Source organism: Mesocricetus auratus, unplaced genomic scaffold (genome assembly GCF_017639785.1).
Source record: "Mesocricetus auratus isolate SY011 unplaced genomic scaffold, BCM_Maur_2.0 Super-Scaffold_100009, whole genome shotgun sequence".
Lineage (NCBI taxonomy): Eukaryota > Metazoa > Chordata > Mammalia > Rodentia > Cricetidae > Mesocricetus > Mesocricetus auratus.
The window spans coordinates 48,981,379-48,988,791 of NW_024429193.1; positions in this window are offsets into that span (position 1 = coordinate 48,981,379).

Below are 7,413 nucleotides of genomic sequence, written 5' to 3' on the forward strand. Positions count from 1 at the left end.
GCCTTTTTCTTTTCCCTTGGTTTACCCAGCATTAGAAACTTCCATTGCAAGCTGTCCCTTATCCATACCCCCTCAATTATGGAGTGCCGTAATTAACTGCTCGCTTGCCTAATTGCCTGCAGTCCCACAGGACTATAACCTTCTTGACAGTAGACTGGCTATCTTTATATTTGGGAGACTCCAGCAATTAACCTTGAGTAAACTTCAGCCAAGACATAGTAAACATTTGGTGAGGCTATAACCATTGGGCAAGTATCCAACGTATATGAGATCTAAGGATATGTAATAGAAGAAAAGGCTGTAGCTGAAGGTTGGGACTACCCTAAGAGTGCCAACATTGATGAATTGTGGAGCTGCCAGCAGCACTAGCAAAGTGAGGCTGGCAGTGCTGACTGATAGGGTGACCTGCCACCTGAGGGCTAACAGGGAGCATGGGCAGACTAAGAGAGAGATGGAGGATGATGGTTCCCCAGAATCCTGGTGCACAAACAGGTCTCTGGAGCCTTTGGAGCAGCTTGGGCATGCTACCCAGATTCAGTTTGAACACTGGGTCACAGAGTGTGAGTTTCTGGCATACAGATTTGGAATTCTGCCAGAATTTATGATTTTACCCAAGTGGTAGAGGGCCTGTGACATGGATGTGAGCCCATGGCCAGCCTGGAATGGGCCACAGTGAGATGGCCAGAGCTCTACTTTGAAGCCTGAGAAGAGGAAAGGTCATCGCCAGCGTTTGGAAGTGACTTGAGTTCCTGGACTCCATTCATTCATCTACTTGACGAAACTTCATTAAGCACCAAGTAAGATAGAGGGCTGCCTTGGAGGATGGACAGATAGCTCAGACAGTCAGTAAAATAGAAAGTGTCATTCCTCAGTACTCCTCACGATATTTTTTTTGAGCCAGAATCTAAGGACAGTGTCCTATTCCCAAAAAATATTTGCTGAATGAATGGCTGGATCTGATCCTGCCCATGGCTTCCCAGAAATCTGCATGTAAAGTCAAATATCACGTGGATGGTCTGTAGTTACAATTAATGGTGTTGGTATGGTCTCTTACCCACTTTCTCTAATCTCACTCACCAGCTCGTTAGTTCAGAGTGTTTGCATTACTTAGAGCCCACCACACTGCCACTGCCTCCTCTGACTCTCAGACTGCCTGCTGCTGTCTCTCAGAACGCTTGCCTCCTGCTTCCAGGTACCTGCAGGACCTCTTCCTCTCTCTCTCTCTCTCTCTCTCTCTCTCTCTCTCTCTCTCTCCCTCCCTCCCTCTCCCTCCCTCTCCCTCCCTCCCTCCCTCCCCTCCCTCTCCCTCCCTCTCCCTCCCTCCCTCCCTCCCTCCCTCCCCTCTCTTTCCCCACTGCTATGTGAGAACAATGTATTACAAGGTGCCCCCCCTCACTGTGAGCTCTCTGGAAGTTAGGATGGGTCTGGATTTTTTTCCCTTTTGTGTATGGACTTGCAATGGTTACTCAAGAAATACTTGTTAAGTGAATGCTGTGGATGGCACAGGGAGACTGCCCACCAGCAGTTTCAAAAGCTCACTGTGATAGTCAGTCCTCTTGCAAAAAGGGGTGTTTCCCTTTGGGGCCACAAAGTATTCAAGTTGACAATAGAGAAGCTCTCCAAACTCAGTTCTGAGAAGGTCTCATCTTAGAAGTTGGAGTTTTCTGTTTTAACTTTAAAAACTAGGCACATGATCTATAATTTTATTTTTAAACTAGGAAGAGCAGGAATATGATTGCTATTGTGTTCTAAAAATACATTTTCTAATCTTCTGTTTTCTTCACAATAAACAAGCTTTGGCATGACATTCTCATTGCAAAAGTGAAATCACAATGTAATGAAATAGCACTTTTTGAGATTTAAGGGAAGCAAATATCTGATCTAAGCTGGGGTGAAGGGAAGGGGGCAGGCCTAAAGGGGCTATTCCAGCTCTAGTGAAGCCAAGAGCCAGGTAGGGCATGTGGCTTCAGAACTACTAGAGTTTGATATTTCAAGAAAGTTGGCACCAGAGGTCAGATGTCAACCATCCACAGTCAATCAGGAAATATTTACTGAGTGATTGCATCATGGAGAATTGTAGCCGAGAGGAATACAAGGCATGTACACCATCGGTCTGCTTTCGGTGGTGTAGTCTTTCGGATCACACCATTGCCATGATTTCAAGGAAAACCCATAGCTAGCAATCATTGGAGCCCAGTCTACGAGAAGTGCTCTGCTACACATTGTTTTGACTTTATCTTGTCTCTATCATATGCTAGACAAGCTGTACAGTTTCCACTTAATGAATGAGGAAACTGAAGCTCAAGAGGGTGAATGGCCTGTTGCTCTAGTGGTCAGTAGCCCAGAACTGAATGCCGGCATGGTAGGGAGAAGGGGTGAGAGCTGTTTGACACTCCAGCAATCAGGCTTTCTGATGAATGGACATAATGATGGCTATGGGTTTTGTGGGTCCAGTGTGGTTAGGAAAAAGGAGAAGGTTCTCAGGAAACAGAGCATTCTGCTCCTGTCAGCAACTCTATACCAAGGAGTTGGGATAGAAACCTTTCCCACTTCTCTTGACTGCAGGAGTTAGCCCATATCCCAGGCTCTGGGTTTTCAAAGCAGAGGTTTCCCCACATGAGATCCAGAAGTGTCATTCATAACTACACCCTGCCCCAGTCATACATTAGTCTACTCCCCAGTATTCCTGGTGGAGCTACTCTAGAATCCTCCTTTGGGGGAGCCCAGTGTGACCCTGCTTGGACAGCAGATGCACCTTTTTAGCACCATCAACCCAAGAGTAATGACAGTTCTGCCTTACTGGACTTACTATAGCCCCAGAGATCCTGGGACATTGTGCAGGTAACTCATCTGCTCCTCACAGCAGCTTCAGAAGGAAGGAGCTATTGGTCATCCTCGGTATATGAATGGGGGAACTGGGACAGAGAAAGGACATGTACATTCACAGTAATGCACAGTGCTAGCATAGGATGAGAATTTAACCTAGGCATGCTGACTGCCTAGCTGATGGTCTTCCCTGCCATATTCCACATCTAAAGACTGTTATAACATTTCCTTTTTGCCTGAGGAAAGATGCCCAACACCAGCAAGCAGAGAGGAATTTTTTTCAGCCAGATGAAGGCCCAAGAGATGAGCAGGTGAGAAGGGGCATCTCCTAGTCCTCATAAGGAGCAATCCTAAGAAGGTGTCTTCTGCCCCTTATTTCCCATCTCCACTCAGCACAGCTTCACAAGGGGAATCCTATTCTTGATTCTCCTACTTAACAATAAGCAAACCATACTAGGATAACCAAGACAAGGAAATCCTATCAACAGATAAAACAGAGAGATGCATGACCCTGGCTATCTCTGGACTTGAACTCTCCCAGTTCTCGGTCTCTGCTCTTGTTGTGGGTTTCTGGTTACACTGCATAACTTTGGGCAGTAGGACATTTTCCCACCACCATTCCCTCGTGTGAAATTGCCCCTTGACATGTCTGTCCCAAGTAGCCTGTAAGCAGCAAGGGCATGTAATTCACCTGGCCATGAACAAGCACGGGCCAGCACTCAGCAGGCACTCAGAAATGTTTATTGCATTAGCAGACAAGTCCCTTATGTCCTCATTCCAGGTAATTCTCCGCTTCATTTTCTCTGAAGCCACACAAGGCCAAAGGTATGAAGCAAGCTTGGTGCATGGCCTGGACACTAGAAAACACACCTTACTCTTGTTGATCTTCTGTTTCCAAAGAAGGCTAAAAACTTTCAGGAAGGTTCCTCTGTTGGGGTTTTTTACTTTAAGCTATGAGAAGGCACTAGATAAGACAAAAATTAAACTGTGGATAAACTGTATCTTAAATTTTTGGGTTAGATTCATCAGCTCTAAGGAGTTCTGGAGACAAACCCAGGCAGGGAAAGGAACCTGGAGCCTGGGGAGACAGCTGGCATGGTGGGCAGATAGGCCTTCTTCCAGGGCTGCCCTCCTGGGGAAAGTCTCCTGCAGCATGAGCCTGGAAGCCAGCATGGCTTTGCTTTCAGCTTTTTGTAATGATAAGGACAAAGGACAGCTGGCTTCCTCCCAGAACGGAGAGGTGAGATAGACAAACTTCAGTAGCTTGAATGTTAACTACTGACTCTTAGTAGTTTTTAAATCCAAAAAGTTGCAGGGCATTTGTGGCGTACACCTTTAATTCCAGCACTCAGGAGGCAGAGGCAGGTGGATCTCTGTGAGTTCGAGGCTGGCCTAGTCTACAAGAGTTAGTTCCAGGACAGCTTCCAAGGCCACAGAGAAACTCTGCCTTGAAAAAAGAATCCAAAAAGTCGCAACTACCATTCTCATTTAAGTGATGGAGAAACTGGGTCCCAAGGGTTCCTCCAATATGGCTGCTCTGTGTCCTTCCAGTTAACCTCTCCTATAAAAATGAAAGGTGCCATTTAAAGGGCAACTGGCAGCACCAGAGTCTGGGTGGAAACCTCCACTTTCCTAACCTGGTTAACCCCTAACACACCCTGACCTTCATGGAGTACTTTGCCAGGAACACTGAGACACAGAACAGCATTGTACAACCCCAGGTTCTAATACCTACTCTGGTTCACTTCCATGGACCCATTTTTGTAGAAAAGAGGAGGGAGAAAGACAAGAAAGGATGGGGAAAAGAAGAGAGGTGCAGAGATGAGGGAGAATGCCTTGTGTGATAGAAGTCAATTAGCTAGAAAGATTTCCAGAGCAAACTGCCTGACAAATAGTTCAGAACAATCTACAAATGAGGCTTCCTCCCATTTCCTGCCATCCATCTCCATTTCTTTTTTCAATCATCCTCCCTTCCCTTGGCTCATTTCTCCAGCAAGGAGGGTTTCTCCCAAACTCCATCTGCCCTCCCCCAGAATCATCCGTGGTGATGATGCTGCATTTGGAAATCACGGAACCCCAAATCTCAGATAGTGCCAAATTCCTCTCCTCCTCCCCCAGGACCCTGCTCCGGACATGACTGTACCAGTAGTCAGCAGGGAAGACTGCAGAGGATCTGATCAACCACATGGCGCTCAGACTCTTCTCATTCCAGACTTCACCCCCAACACCCCCATCTCAGACTACGATACTTCTCGTGTAACTTTGGAAGAGGTAACGTAGCTTGTCTGTGTCTCCATTTACTCGTCTAAAACAGCACAGGGATTTTTTTAAAGGTTTCAATTCTGTGATTCCATTACTACCCTTGTATGGAAGGGCTCATAGACTTATCTGGATCCACCGGACACATTCCTAAGGGTTTGACCCTGAAACCCAGTCAAGACTCCAGGCAGTCAGGCAGAGGAGGGGGTACTAGAATCAATCCCTCTGGGTGGTCAGAGGAGACCACTTGGAGCAGCCACTTCAAACACCTCATTAGCTCTTCCCCACTTGACTTCCTCGTGCATGGAGGTAAAGCTCGTCTGGCCACTAGAAGCACAGTGTCGTATCTTAAAACAACACAAATACGGTAGCTACAAGTCCTACTGTGGAAGTACAGTTATGGATGGTCTTGTTCATTCCTTTACAACTCCACATTAACAGAGGACTTATTATTGCCTTTGGGCAAATGAGCCTGAAGTTACACAGCAAGTGAGCGTTAGAGGTAGGAGAAAACTCTAGCATTGAGAATTCCAAGACCACAATACCACTGTTGTGTCACTACTACAGAATAAACAGAGGCTAAAACATAATAGTAAAATAGGAGCTGGTGAGATGGTCAGTGGTTAAAGATGTCTGCTGCCAAGCCTGATGACCTTAATTCAATCTCCAGGACCTACATGGTGGAAAGAGAGACCTAACTTCCACTAGTTGTCCTGTGACTCCTACACAAATACTATGGCATGTACACACACACACACACACACACACACACACACACACACACACACACACACACACACGGCACTGTCTCTTTCAATTGCCTAACAACTCAATGAAAGGGAAATAAGTGGCTCTATTTTATAGGCATTGAGGCCAAAAGATGTGTATCCATAGCCACACAGCCAAAGACTGGCCAGAGCTGTCAAGGGCAAATAGCTCGTAAGTGTGGGGTCAGGTTCAAACCCTAATATGTGAAGGGGTTCCGTAGAATGGGAAGGGGGAGTCCAAGCCTTGTACTAATGTGATGGATGGCTGAGCTTGTCCTTGTGCTGATGCAGAACATGCATGCACTCTGCTAGCATCAGTGTAGCTCTAATTCCAATCTCCACAAGCCTGGAGCAGAACCTAGTTCATAAAGGAGGATGGAACCAGTAAAATGTGACCCTCTTCTCAACAACTCTGCAGGCTTATCATGCTTACACAACTTTCTCTAGCTTCTTGTCAGTCTTAAGAACTGTGGTTAAATCTTTATTGTTCCAGACCACTCAAAAGAACATTCCCCCAAGCCTTGACCATGTCTGCTAAGGCTGGATGTTGTCTCTGCATTCCTCCAGGAAGCACTGGGTACCAGACACTACCCCAACCCTTCAATTTCCAATGGCTCACAAACTCATGAGAATGAGTAGGGGCCACATCATCACATTCATTGTTATACCTCCAGGGTTCAGCACATGGCCTGGCCTGTAGTAACACTTATTCCTTCATTCCACCTGCCCAGTTAACTGAATTCCTATTATGTGCTATGGCTGTCAGTCCAGAGGTAAGTGAAATGGGGTGCCACCTAGAAGAAGTCTCAGTCTTAGGGTGCAGGTTAAATGTAACCACCAGCATCACCTGAGATACTGCAGTGGTTCTCAACCTTCCTCATACAGTTATCAATCTTCCTTAATACAGTTCCTCATGTTGTGGAGATCCCAAACCATAAAATTATTCCATTGTTACTTGAAAGTGTAATTGTTATAAATTGTACTATAAATATCTGATTTGCAACTTATCTGTTATGTGATCCCCAAGGGTATAGAGACCCACAGGTTGAAAACCACTGGTTTAAAATAATGTAGAGAATGAGTAAATGCCAACTTATGAGGAAAGAATGGGTTGAGTCCAATGGTAACACAGGAAAAAAGAACTATCCATTGGCCTTGGGTATCCCAGAAGGCTTTGCTGAAGGAGGATGAGATGTGATTTTATATATAACCTTGAAAGACGAGGCATTCCCCTTAAGATTGATGGGGGAAAGAAGGCTTCATGTTAGAGGAACCAGCCCCAGCAAAGATATATGAGAGGGATATATAGGCCAAGTGATAAAAGATGCCTCTTTGAGACCAGGCCACTCATCCGAGGTGTAGATATAGAGGGATTGAAACATATTGAGTCTAAATGAATAGAAGGAAAAAGATTCTGATGTTGGCAGGATAATTAATAGGCTCCTCTGCATTCATTTGGATTCATTCTCATGTACAGATAAAATGTGATTGTCTCCATAACGCACTTCCAAAAGCTTCTAGGAAAATCTAGGGCCCAGGTTCACTGGCCTTTCCACTTCAG